At 37.0% G+C, this 14,902-nt stretch overlaps 2 long non-coding RNA genes across 2 annotated transcripts in view; both read right to left on the bottom strand.

The window, feature by feature from the left end:
* The window catches only part of LOC309649182, a 109,861-nt gene that overhangs the window by 70,132 nt on the left and 24,827 nt on the right, over positions 1-14,902 (bottom strand). The window lies entirely within an intron of this gene.
* Positions 11,480-13,765, bottom strand: LOC309649175. Its single transcript, XR_014256969.1, has 2 exons — positions 13,515-13,765; positions 11,480-13,363 (listed from the first exon to the last, which is right to left on the bottom strand). It is a non-coding gene; the product is annotated as an uncharacterized lncRNA (long non-coding RNA).

Below are 14,902 nucleotides of genomic sequence, written 5' to 3'. Positions count from 1 at the left end.
GAGATCTAAGCACTGTGTTAATTATGACTAAAATCAGCTAATAGACCCCCTTCCCCAGCTGAAGCTTTTCTGGGTAACGCTGTCACCCAGCCCTGTGTGGTCCAGGATGAAGTGAAGTAGGAGTGGAAATGGGCAGAAACAGACATTAAAGTCTCCCAATTCCATTTAAACCCAAGAAGGGCTTTATTACCCTACACTGGAGTGTTAGACTTTGTGCATTTTTTGGTTAGCTTACATTAGACACAGAAATTTGTTTACGTCAATTCCTCAGTGATAAAGAATTGGTAAGGAATCAACCATGGGACACAGAGGCAACCTAGTCCCAGGGCAGAGTCTGTGTGGGGTGGTGGTGGCCATTGTTGGCGCTTACTCAAATAGTTCCGCAGAAGCAGCCCAGATCTCTGAGGTCAGCTACTCCACCACAGCTCACCCTGATACATGCTGAGATCCCACATAGGCCCCACCTGCCTTGCAGCGTGGTTCTACAACACAGCAGGGGTAGCAGAGGCTGGGGACAGTGACCAGCTGTGAGGGACAAAGAGGACTTGCAACCAAAGCTATGTCAGAGCAGAACCACAGGCGTCTGCACAGGCAGTGCATTGGACCTCTGTCTGTGGCCAATGCAAACCAAGAGCTCACAAGAGCCCCACTTGCTTTGGCCCTCCCCTGCTCTGGGGCAGGGGTCTCACTGTGGGGAGAGTGAAAAACATACACTTAAAGGGAACAGAGCCAGTTCAGGCCAACTCTCACAGCTTCTTCTCCAGTAACTTGGTATCAGACCCCACCTCCAATAGGGCAGTGATGGCCACTGAGCAGAGAGGAAGTCCCACCAGACACCCGGCTCCAGTTCTAGCCCCTCCATCTCCAGCCCCACACCCTACAAAGGTTATAGATACCAGCACACTCAGAGGCAAGACATGACTTATATCCATGTCAAATCCAGTTTTCCCACCAAAGGCACTGGGTACATGCAGTCTATAGAGGGATGCTCCCACACAAGAACACCATTTCAAGACCACAGTAGGTATCTATTTCACCTAAACTCATAGAGGTAGAGAAAGTTAAGCAAAATGAAAAGGCAGAGGAACTACTCTCAATTGAAAGAATAAGAGAAAACCCCTGAAAAACTAAGTAAATCAGAAAGAAACAATTTATCAGATAAAGAATTCAAAGAATTGGTAATAAAAATGTTAACTGAATTAGAGAAAAGAATTGATGTACACAGTGAATACTTTAACAAGGAAGTAGAAAATATAAAAAAGACCTAATCAGAAATGAAGAGTTCAATAGATGAAATTAAAAACACATTAGTAGGAATGAATAGCAGGGACTTCCCTAGTGGCACACTGGCTAACACTCCATGCTCCCAACGCAGGAGGCCCAGGTTCGATCCCTGGTCAGGGAACTAGATCTCATATGCCGCAACTAAGAGTTTGCATGCCACAACTAAAGATTCCATATGCCACAACTAAAGATTCCACATGCCACAACTAAAGATCCCACATGCTGCAACAAAGATCCTGTGTACCACAACTAAGACCTGGCACAGCCAAATAAATAAATAAATAAATAAATAAATAAAGGAATGAATAGCAGACTAAGTGATACCAAAGAACACATAAGTCATTTGGGAAATAAAATAAAGGAAATCACCCAATCAGAACAGCAAAAAGAAAAACAAATTTTGAGAAATGAAAACAATTTAAGAGATTTCTGGTATTACATTAAGGATACCAACATTCACGTTATAGGGATCCCAAAGAGAGAAGAGAGAGGGGGAAGGGGATCAAAAATGTATTTGAGAAAATTATGGCTGAAAATTCCCAAACCTGAAGAACAGTACAGATATCCAGGTACAAGAAGCACAGAGGGTGGCAAACAAGATGAACCCAAATAGATCCACATCAATACATATCATAATTAAAATGGCAAAAGTTAAAGATAAAGAGAGAACTCTAAAGGTAGCAAGAGAAAAACAAAGAGTCATATACAAGGGAATTCCCATAAGGCTATTAGCTAATTTATCTGCAGGCACTTTGCAGGCCTGAAGGAATGGCACAATATTTTCAAAGTGCTGAAAGGGAAAAACCTACAACCTAGGATACTCTACCCAGAAAGATTATCATTTAGAATAGACGGAAAGATAAAGTATTTCTCAGATAAGCAAAAACTAAAAGAGTTCATCAATACTAAACTTACTCTAAAAGAAATTTTAAGGGTCTTCTCTAAGTGGAAAAGAAGTAAGAATCTATAGGAAAGGAAAAATCCCACTAGGAAAGGCAACTATATCATAAGGACTGAGGATCAATCACTTAAATAAGTCAGTACAGAGATTAAAAGACAAAAAAGTTGTAAAAAGCAACTACAACTAGAATAAATAGTTAAGGGATAAGCATGAAGATGTAAAATATGACATCAAAAAACACAAAATGTTGGGGAGGGGAGTAAAACACTGTAGATCTTTAAGAATGTGTTTGAACTTAAATGACTACCAGATTGAAACAAATAGATATAGTTATAGGTTGACATTTGTGAACGCCATGGTAACCACAAATCAAAAACCTACAGTAGGGCTTCCCTGGTGGCCCAGTGGTTGAGAATCTGCCTGCCAATGCAGGGGACACGGGTTCGAGCCCTGGTCTGGGAAGATCCCACATGCCGTGGAGCAGCTAGGCCCGTGAGCCACAACTACTGAGCCTGCACATCTGGAGCTTGTGCTCCGCAACAAGAGAGACTGCGACAGTGAGAGGCCCGCGCACCACGACGAAGAGTGGCCCCTGCTCGCCGCAACTGGAGAAAGCCCACGCACAGAAACGAGGACCCAACACAGCCAAAAATAAATAAATAAATAAATAAATCAGTCAGGCAGTCTGAATCCAGGCAGTCTAAATTAAAAAAAAAAAAAAAAAGCCTACAATAATACACAAAAACTAAAAAGAAAAGAACACAAGCATACTACTAAAGAATATCATCACACTACAAGTGAAGAAACAAAAAGAATAAATGAACAGAGAACTACAAAAACAACCAGAAAATGAGTAGTAAAATGGTAATAAGTACATACCTATCAATAATTACTTTAAATGTCAAATGGACTAAATGCTCCAATCAAAAGATATAGAGTGGCTGATTGGATTTAAAAAAAAAAAAAAGACCTGTCTATATGTTGCCTACTAGAGATAGACTTCAGAGCTAAAGGCACACACAGGCTGAAAGTGAGGGGATACTAATGTAAATGATTAGAAAGTGGGGGTAGCAATACTCATATCAGACAAAACAGATTTTAAAAGAAAGGCTATAACAAAAGACAAACAAGGGCACTATATAATGATAAAGGGATCAATACAAGAGGAGGATATTACACTCATTAACATATATGTATGAATACAGGAGCACCTAGACATATAAAGCAAAAACTAACATACATAAAAAGAGGAATTGACAATAAAACAATAATAATAGGAGACTTTAACACCCCTTACGTCAATGGACAGATCATCCAGACAGAAAATCAATAAGGCAATAGTGGTCTTTTTTTCCTTTTTTTGGCCATGCCCTGAAACATGTGGAATCTTAGTTCCCTGACCAGGGATTGAACCCATGCCCCCTGCACTGGGAACGTGGAGTCTTAACCATTTGACCACCAGGGAAGTCCCAATAGTGGTCTTAAGTGACACAGTAGTCCAGTCGGACTTAATAGATATCTACAGGACATTCTATCCAAAACCAGCAGAATATACATTATTTTCAAGTGCACATGGAATGTTCTCCAGGATAGGTCACATGCTAGATCACAAAACAAGTTTCAACAAATTTAAGAGGATAGAATTGATATCAAGCATTTTTTCCACCACAATGGTATGAAACTAGAAATCAATTACAGGAAAAAAAATGTGAAAAGAACAAACACGTATAAACAAGCTACTAAGAAACCAATGGACCAAAAGAATTTGAAAAATAATAGATACATGTATATGTATAAGGAAATCACTTTGTTGTACAACTGAAACTAACATAACATTGTTAATCAACTATCCTCCAAAATAAAATTAAAAGTTTAAAAAAAACAATGGGACAATGAGAAATAAAAGAGGAAATGAGAAAATACCTTGAGACAAATGAAAATGGAATCACAACTATCCAAAATCTATGGAATGCAGAAAAAGAAGTTCAAAGAGAGAGTTTATAGTGATGCAGGCCTTCCTGAAGAAATGAGAAAAATCTCAAATAAGCAACCTAACCTACCACCAAAAGGAATTAGAAAAAGAACAAACAAAGCCCAAAGTCAGCAGAAGGAAGGAAATAGTAAAGATCAGACAGGAAATAAATAAAATAGAGACCCCCCCATAATAGAAAAGATAAAGTAAGCCAAGAGCTGGGGCTTTTTTTTAAATAAATAAAATTGATAAAAATTTAGCCATGCTCACCAAGAAGAAAAGAGAGAGAAGCAAAATTAACAAAATAAGAAATGAAAGAGGAGAAATAACAATTGATACCACAGAGATACAAAAATCATAAGACAATACTATAAACAGTTATATGCCAACAAATTAGACAACCTAGAAGAAATGGACACATTTCTAGAAACATACAGCCTGCCCAGATGGAATCAAGAAGAAATAAACACTTTGAACTGACCAATCACTAGTAGTGAAATTGAATTGGTAATTTAAAAAACCCCCAGCAAACAAAAGTCTAGAAGCAGATAGCTTCAGAGGTAAATTCTACCAAACATACAAAGAAGAGCTAATACCTATCTTTCTCAAACTATACTAAAAAATTAAAGAAAACAGAACACTCCCAAAATCATTCTATAAGGCTACCATTACCCTGATACCAAAACCAGCAAAGACGCTACAAAAAAAAAAAAAAAGAAAGAAAGAAAGAAAATTAAAGGCCAATATCGTTGATGATTATAGATACAAACATTCTCAACAAAATATTAGCAAACTGAATCCAACAGTATATTAAAAGGATCATACACCATGATCCAGTTGGGTTTATTCCAGGGATGCAAGGATGGTTCAATATTCAGAACTCAATCAATGTGATACACCATGTTAACTAAAGGAAGGATAAAAATCACATGATCATCTCAATAGATGCAGAAAAACCATTTCACAAAATTCAAAACCATTCATGATAAAACAGTCATCAGGGAAGAAACATACCTCAACATAATAAAGGCCATTTATGACAAACCCACAGCTAACATTACACTCAATGGTGAAAAGCTGAAAGTCTTTTCTCTAAATTCAGGAACAAGACAAGAATGCTCACTCTTGCAACTTCTATTTAACATAGTGTTGGAAGTCCTAGTCATAGTAATCAGACAAGAAAAAGAAATAAAGTCATTCAAATTGGAAGGGAAGAGTTAAAGCTATCACTATTTGCAGATGAAATTATACATTATGTAGATAACCCTAAAGTCTCCACCAAAAAACTATTAGAACTAATAAATGAATTCAGCAAAGTTGCAGGATACAAGATTAAGATACAGAAATCTGTTGCTTTTCTATACACTAATAAAGAGCAATCAGAAAGGGAAAGAAAAAAAATCCCATTTAAAATCACATCAAAAAAAAAAAAAAACAAGGAATAAACTTAACAAGGAGGTGAAACACCTATAATCTGAAAACCATGAAACAATAATGAAGGAAATTAAAATGATACAAAAAAATGGAAAGATATCTTGTGCTATTGGATTGGGAGAATTAATATTGTTAAAATGGCCACACGGCCCAAAGTAATCTACAGATTTAATGTAACCTCAATCAAAATACCCATGACATTTTCCACAGAACTTTAAACAATCCCAAAATTCATATGGAACCACAAAAGATCCTGAATTGCAAAGCAATTTTGAGAAAAAAGGAACAAAGCTGAAGGAATCACCCTCTCAGACTTCAGATTATACTACAAAGCTACAATAATCAAAACAGAATGGTAGCAGAACAAAAACAGACACATAGATCAATGGAACAGAACAGAGAGACCAGAAATAAACCCATGCACCTGTATGGTCAATTAATCTACCACAAAGGAGGCAAGAATATACAATGGACAAAAGACAGTCTCTTCAATAGGTGGTGCTGGGAAAACTGGACATCTATATGTAAAACAATGATATTAGAACATTTCCTCACACCTTCCACCAAAATAAACTGAAAATGGACTAAAGACCTAAACGTAATATCTGAAACCATAAGATCCCTAGAAGAGAACATAGGCAGAACACTCTTTGACATAAATCGTAGTTATAGTTTTTTGGGTCTGTCACATAAGGCAAAAGAAATAGAAGAAAAAGAAACAAATGGAACCTTGTTAAACTTAAAAGTTTTGCACATCAAAGGAAACAATCACAAAACGAAAAGACAACCTACAGAGTGGGAGAAAATATTTGCAAATTACATAACTGACAAGGGGTTAGTATCCAAAAATATACAAACAAGTCATACAACTCAATATCAAAAAAACAAACAACCCAATCTAAAAAAGGGCAGAAGACCTGAATATACATTTTTCCAAAGAAGACAAATAGATGGCTAACAGGCATATGAAAAGATGCTCAATGTTGCTAATTATTAGAGAAATGCAAATAAAAACCTGGATGAGGTATCACCTCACACAGGTCAAAATGGCTATCATTGGGACTTCCCTGGCAGTCTAGTAGTTAAGACTCTGTGCTTCCACTACAGGGGGCATGGGTTCGATCCCTGGTTGGGGAACTAAGATCCTGCATGTCATGTGACATGGTCAAAAATAAAATTAAAATAAAAGCAAGCAGTACAAAAAAAAAAAAGAATGGCTATCATTAAAAAGGCTACAAAAACAAATATTGGTGAGGATGTGGAGAAAAGGGAACACTTGTACACTGGTGGGAATGTGAATTGGTGCAACCACTGTGGAAAACAGTATAGAGGTTCCTCAAACAACTAAAAATAGAACTATTATATGAGACAACAATTCCACTCCTGGGTATATATCCAAAAAAACAAAAACACTAATTCAAAAAGATACATGCGGGGACTTCCCTGGTGGTGCAGTGGTTAAGAATCCGCCTGCCAATGCAGGGGACACGGGTTCAAGCCCTGGTCCGGGAAAATCCCACATGCCACAGAGCAACTAAGCCCGTGTGCTGAGCCTGCGCTCTAGAGCCCGTGAGTCACAACTACGGAGCCCACGTGCCACAACTACTGAAGCCTGAGCACCTAGAGCCCATGCTCTGCAACAAGAGAAGCCACCGCAATGAGAAGCCCGCACACCATAACGAAGAGTAGCCCCCACTCGCCACAACTAGAGAAAGCCCGCATGCAGCAACGAAGACCCAACGCAGACAAAAATAAATAAATAAATAAATATATATTTTTAAAAAGATATGTGCACCCCAATGTTCATAGTGGTACTATTTATAATAGCCAAGATATGGACACAATCCAACTGTCCAGCAATAGAAGAACGGACACAGAATATGTGGTCTGTGTGTGTGTGTGTGTGTGTGTGTGTGTGTGTGTATACACAATAGAGTATTAGTGAACTATAAAAAGAATGAAATTCTGCCATATGCAGCAACATGGATGATCCCAGAGAATATTACGCTTAGTGAAATATGTCAGACAGAGAGAAAAATACTACATGATATCACTTACTTGCAGAATCTAAAATTAATACAAATGAAGGTATATAGCAAAACAGAAAGAGATTCACTGATACAGAAAACAAACTAGTGGTCACTAGAGGGGATAGGGAAATGAGGAGGAACACATTAGGAGTATGGCATTAAGAAATACAAACTACTCTGTATGAAACAGAAAAGCAACAAGGATATATTGTATAGCACAGGGAATTATAGCAATTATCTTACAATAACTTTTAATGGAGTATAATTTGTAAAAATACTTAACATTATGCTGTACAACCAAAACTAATATAATATTGTAACTCAACTATACTTCAATTTAAAAAAATCTTAAAGAGTATGAGGAAAATCGAAAGCCATTTGTATAAGGGTAGCTGGTAAAGGGAACACAGAGCTTCCCTATCTCCCCATTAGGACTTTGTAAGAACCTACCTCTGGCCCAGCACCTTTCTGAAACTGTTTCAGTTCAACTGCTAAATATTTCTGAGAAGTAACTTACTTTCCATTCTGCTAAATTCTCCCACCTGCTAGAGTTGCTCTCTTTCTCAGGCCTTCAATATGCACAATTACCCCTGTTAGGCTATAGATGTAAAAGCCTTCTGAGGTGGAATCACCACCTAATCAACATTTACAACATATTTCATGAAACATATTTCAAGTTCAAAACAATTAATTTCAAATTCATGCAACAAATTTCTATCACAACCTACTATGTATCATACACTGTGATTAAGTCAGGGGAAGAAAAAATCAATTAAAAAAACACACATTTCCTATCTTAAAGGACCCGCTCTCTGTTATCAACCCAGATTCTTGGACTCTTTTTTTTTATTTTATTTTATTTATTTTTTTCTACAGCAGGTTCTTATTAGTTAACCATTTTATACATATTACTGTATACATGTCAATCCCAACCTCCCAATTCATCACAACACCACCACCACCTCCTGCCCCACCACTTTCCTCCCTTGGTGTCCATACGTTTCTTCTCTACATCTGTGTCTTTATTTCTGCCCTGCAAACCGGTTCATCTGTACCATATTTCTAGGTTCAACATATATGCATTAATATATGATATTTATTTTTCTCTTTCTGACTTACTTCACTCTGTATGACAGTCTCTAGATCCATCCACGTCTCTACAAATGACCCAATTTTGTTCATTTTTATGGCTGAGTAATATTCCATTGTATATATGTACCACTACTTCTTTATCCATTTGTCTGTTGATGGGTATTTAGGTTGCTTCCATGACCTGGCTATTGTAAATAGTGCTGCAATGAACATTGGGGTGCATGTGTCTTTTTGAATTATGGTTTTCTCTGGGTATATGCCCAAAGTGGGATTGCTGGATCGTATGGTAATTCTATTTTTAGTTTTTTAAGGAACCTCTATATTGTTCTCTATAGTGGCTGTATCAACTTACATTCCCACCAACAGTGCAAGAGGGTTTCCTTTTCTCCACACCCTCTCCAGCATTTGTTGTTTGTAGATTTTCTGATGATGCCCATTCTAACTGGTGTGAGGTGATACCTCATTGTAGTTTTGATTTGCATTTCTCTAATAATTAGTGATGTTGAGCAGCTTTTCATGTGCTTCTTGGCCATCTGTATGTCTTCTTTGGAGAAATGTCTGTTTAGGTCTTCTGCCCATTTTTGGATTGGGTTGTTTGTTTTTTTAATATTGAGCTGCATGAGCTGTTTATACATTTTGGAGATTAATCCTTTGTCTGTTGATTCGTTTGCAAATATTTTCTCCCATTCTGAGGGTTGTCTTTTTGTCTTGTTTATGGTCTCCTTTGCTGTGCAAAAGCTTTTAAGTTTCATTAGGTCCCATTTGTTTATTTTTGTTTTTATTTCCATTACTCTAGGAGGTGGATCAAAAAAGATCTTGCTGTGATTTATGTCAAAGAGTGTTCTTCCTATGTTTTCCTCTAAGAGTTTTATAGTGTCCGGTCTTACATTTAGGTCTCTAATCCATTTTCAGTTTATTTTTGTGTATGGTGTTAGGGAGTGTTCTAATTTCATTCTTTTATATGTAGCTGTTCAGTTTTCCCAGCACCATTTATTGAAGAGACTGTCTTTTCTCCATTGTATATCCGTGCCTCCTTTGTCATAGATTAGCTGACCTTAGGTGCGTGGGTTTATCTCTGGGCTTTCTATCTTGTTCCATTGATCTATATTTCTGTTTTTGTGCCAGTACCATATTGTCTTGATTACTGTAGCTTTGTAGTATAGTCTGAAGTCAGGGAGTCTGATTCCTCCAGCTCCGCTTTTGTCCCTCAAGACTGCTTTGGCTATTCGGGGTCTTTCATGTCTCGATACAAATTTTAAGATTTTTTGTTCTAGTTCTGTAAAAAATGCCATTGGTAATTTGATAGGGATTGCATTGAATCTGTAGATTGCTTTGGGTAGTATAGTCATTTTCACAATATTGATTCTTCCAATCCAAGAACATGGTATACATCTCCATCTGTTTGTATCATCTTTAATTTCTTTCATCAGTGTCTTACAGTTTTCTGCATACAGGTCTTTTGTCTCCCTAGGTAGGTTTATTCCTAGGTATTATATTCTTTTTGTTGCAATGGTAAATGGGAGTGTTTCCTTAATTTCTCTTTCAGATTTTTCATCATTAGTATATAGGAATGCAAGAGATTTCTGTGCATTAATTTTGTATCCTGCAACTTTACCAAATTCATTGATTAACTCTAGTAGTTTTCTGGTGGCATCTTTAGGATTCTCTATGTATAGTATCATGTCATTTGCAAACAGTGACAGTTTTACTTCTTCTTTTCCAATTTGGATTCCTTTAATAATAGTGGCGAGAGTGGACATCCTTGTCTTGTTCCTGATCTTAGAGGAAATGCTTTCAGTTTTTCGCCATTGAGAATGATGTCTGCTGTGGGTTTGTCGTATATGGCCTTTATTATGTTGAGGTAGGTTCCCTCTATGCCCACTTTCTGAAGAGTTTTTATCATAAATGGGTGTTGAATGTTGTCAAAAGCTTTTTCTGCATCTATTGAGATGATCATGTGGTTGTTTTGTTTTTTTTTTATGAGAAAAGAAAAGGTATAGATTTTCCACTCTTTTTACACTATTAGTTATTATCAATAATTCATCCTGAAGTTTAAATTATTACTAGGCTCATGCACTAACCCCTAACATGGCACTACAATATGCTACCAAGCACTAATGCTTACAAAACTATACACATCTCAAAATGGAAGACATTGGTGATTTTGTTGTTCTTAAACAACTTGTAACATTTGTCCACAAGTATTAAAATATACATATATATATTTCTATTGCACATATCCCATTTTTGTTCAACTTTTTAAAAGAAAAACTGCCAGCTAACATGGATGAGCAAAGGAAGCAGGCACAGCTACAGACTGAGGCATAGTCCTGCCTAAAATTATAGCTTTTGCCATCATGAAGTGGACCAAAATAGACCAGGAAAAACAACGTAGATGTATTAAGTAAACACTGGGCAAATACAACTGGAATATACCCATTTTGTTAAATGCCATCTGGTGAAAATCATGGAAGATGCAGAAACAACTTGAAAGCATTAAACAGTGGTTCTCTTAGCTTTGAAATGAAAATATGTAAAGCAATTGGAGAAGATGAGTCTGATACACACACAATTATTCAAACAAGTGGGCCAGAGATGGTTTCACTGGTGCTGACAGTAGAGGGTCTCTATCCCCTGCCAAACAATCCTACCCAAAAAGTTGCCCAAAAAAACATGGGGAGGATGGGTAACAGACAACTGAAGATACAAATTCTCCATGATATGATATTCCCAACATACCAATGGGACTCATGTATGTAGGTTCCATTCTGTCTTTATCAATTCCAAAATACTGATAGAAAACATCAGGAAGTGGCTGAGAAGTTACTTAAGAGAAAAATTTAAGTTACCTTTATCCAAGTTACACTATGCTTTACCACTCAGTAATTGCCCCCAATTAAAGGAAATTATATTTTATCTATATTATGTAATTATTTTACTAAAACGCTTCCGTATGCCAATTCAAACTGGTTGACCAATTTAACTAATCATTAAGAGTGCTCAATATTTCAAATTTTTGGCTATTTCTATCACTCTCAAATTCTGGTAAATCTGCCCCAAGATTTCAACAGCACAACATGTATGGCCCTGGGCAAACATTCCCTGTATCACAGAGATGATCTAAGATGATTCGTTCTTAATTTCATCTAACCAGCTTTAAATTCTTTCTCTACTCACAAAAACTTATAAAGGTTTCATTCTTCTTATGTAAACACCTGGCAATTCATACAATGGTCCTCTGTTGATTTGGAAGCAAGGACGGCTTTACCCTGTAGTCTGTTCATCAGATAGTTGTTAAGTTTTAACAGAAAGAAAGGAAATTCATTATTTCTTACTGGAACTATTTTTCTTGTTTGAGTTTTTTCAGACCCTGGATTTCTTCTAAATCTACATTGACCCAACCACAGTCTGGGAACATTTCTTCTGAGGCCCATTCTCTGATGAGAAAGTTCAGTTCCAACTGGGGAAAGTTACCTCAGTCCCAGCCTTTTCAGCCGAACATACACCTATTGCCTAGAAAAATAAAGCAAATACCCAAGAACCCATCTTGGATCAAAGGAAAAAAGTTACTTAACCTTTTACAAAAATCAGAGCTATAGAATGTGAAACGCCATAAAGTCAGATGGAGCTGCATAAAGCATTTTCCTTCTTTTTCTTAGGAGAAAGGAGTAATATGGAAACTTTCCACATTTTTTTCTCCACTCCTGTATGTCCAAAGGTGAAGGCAGGTCATACTGTAGGGTCCATCCCTAGATCTTCTGAACAGAAAAACCACTTTTGCCACTTTTCTTCCAGCCTTAGCAGCATGTAAAACCAAGTCTCAAGTGCTATATAAATAAGACTGCACGAAAAAGAATGAACTAATTTGTAATACAGTAGCTTCTCATCCTAGGGTGGTGAAGAGGGTTCCATCCCTGGACTCAAAACTGTTTAGTTTCCTTTTACCAACCGTTCACTAAACCCAAGCATGCATTCATAGGGTTAGCATCTGCACAATATGGTTATTCCTTAGAAGAATGAAAAAACATTAAAAAAATACCATATATCCAAAGACTTCTGAGAAAGAAGTCCACCACAGCTTCCTTCTCCAGGAGAAATATCCCTCTTATCATCCAAAAATGTGGACTTACACATGTAAAAATGTGTATTTATAGAGTTGTGATGATGTACTCACATATGCAACTAACCTTGTGATATCCTGTCTTTATGCTTCTTTATCACATCAAAGGTTTTATTGCAAAACTGGACCTTTGTTCTTATCCAGTAAATCTATGCCAAAGGATGAGCCAGGTATTAGATATATATGTAATTTTTTAAGCATCTCTTTCACGTCAAATTAGAACACATATTTGGAATTTACTGCTGCAAGTCTCAACTGTGCTTATCACAACAGTGGCTAAAACTGGAAGACGTTAAAAAAAAACACCCTGATGTCACGCATGCTTGCTATTTCGTCTTCTTGTCTGGAACAAAAGCTAAAGAATTCACAAATATCGCCATCTAAGCACCTGTTTCAAATGATATCAGCTTTCAGCTTGTAAAATTATTTGTGATTAAGCAAATTGCAGCAGAAGATGCATGTCAGTTGCTTCTTTCTTCCTAGAGAAGTTAGCAGGATGACTGCATCCCAGGGGCTTCTCTTCTTTGAATCTGAGAGGTGGAACAAAAAGAAAAGCAGCCTTTTCCAGTCCAAATCATGGAGGTAAAGTGTAGAGAAGAGATATCCACATTTCAAGAATAGGGAAGGTGGCCCGAAAAAAGAAGCAGGACAACCCCACTCCAGGAGACAACATAGAAATACCTCTCAACTCCAAACTGAACTTGAATAACCTCTTCTGGTTGAAGACGAGACAGTTCTGATTCAAAGCTTGCCAAATCCTGAGTTCAGAATTTTGTTTTCTTTTCGAGATGAATATAAAAGCACCTACAAGTCAAGGAAAATGTTCTTCCTCGCACGGGCCAGCAGAAGCACTCGAGCGCCCGGGGGCCGGCCCTCCCCCTGGCCCAAAGGCCAGGTGCCCTCGACGCACCTCACTCCGCCATCTTTGCTCCTTCTCCGATCATGTGGTTTTTATTCTTCAATTTGTTAATATGGTGTATCACATTGATTGATTTGCATGTATTGAAGAATCCTTGCATCCCTGGGATAAATCCCACTTGATCATGGTGTGTGATCATTTTAATGTGTTGTTGGATTCTGTTTGCTAGTATTTTCTTGAGGATTTTTGCATCTATATTCATCAGTGATATTGGTCTGTAATTTTCTTTTTTTGTAGTATCTTTGTCTGGTTTTGGTATCAGGGTGATGGTGGCTCATAGAATGAGTTTGGGAGTGTTCCTTCCTCTGAAAGTTTTTGGAAGAGTTTGAGAAGGATGGGTGTTAGCTCTTCTCTAAATGTTTGACAGAATTCACCTGTGAAGCCATCTGGTCCTGGACTTTGTTTGTTGGAAGATTTTTAGTCACAGTTTCAATTTCATTACTTGTGATTGGTCTGTTCATATTTTCTATTTCTTCCTGTTTCAGACTTGGAAGGTTATACCTTTCTAAGAATTTGTCCATTTCTTCCAGGTTGTCCATTTTATTGGCATAGAGTTGCCTGTAGTAGTCTCTTAGGATGCTTTGTATTTCTGCCATGTCTGTTGTAACTTCTCCTTTTTCATTTCTAATATTATTGATTTGAGTCCTCTCCCTCTTTTTCTTGAGTCTGGCTAATGGTTTATCAATTTTGTTTATCTTCTCAAAGAACCAGCTTTTAGTTTTATTGATCTTTGCTATTGTTTTCTTTGTTTCTATTTCATTTATTTCTGCTCTGATCTTTATGACTTCTTTCTTTCTACTAACTTTGGGTATTGTTTGTTCTTCTTTCTCTAGTTCCTTTAGGTGTAAGGTTAGATTGTTTATTTGAAATTTTTCTTGTTTCTTGAGGTAGGCTTGTATTGCTATAAACTTGCCTCTTAGAACTGCTTTTGTTGCATCCCATAGGTTTTGGATTGTCGTGTATTTCTTGTAATTTTTCTCTAGGTATTTTTTGATTTCCTCTTTGATTTCTTCAGTGATCTCTTGGTTATTTAGTAGCGTATTGTTTAGCCTCCATGTGTTTTTGTTTTTTATGTTTTTTCCCCATAATTGATGTCTAATCTCACAGCATTATGGTCAGAAAAGATGCTTGATATGATTTCAATTTTCTT

Source organism: Balaenoptera physalus, assembly GCF_965194825.1.
Source record: "Balaenoptera physalus genome assembly, chromosome: 19".
NCBI lineage: Eukaryota > Metazoa > Chordata > Mammalia > Artiodactyla > Balaenopteridae > Balaenoptera > Balaenoptera physalus.
This window is presented reverse-complemented; position numbering and strand designations above follow the sequence as displayed.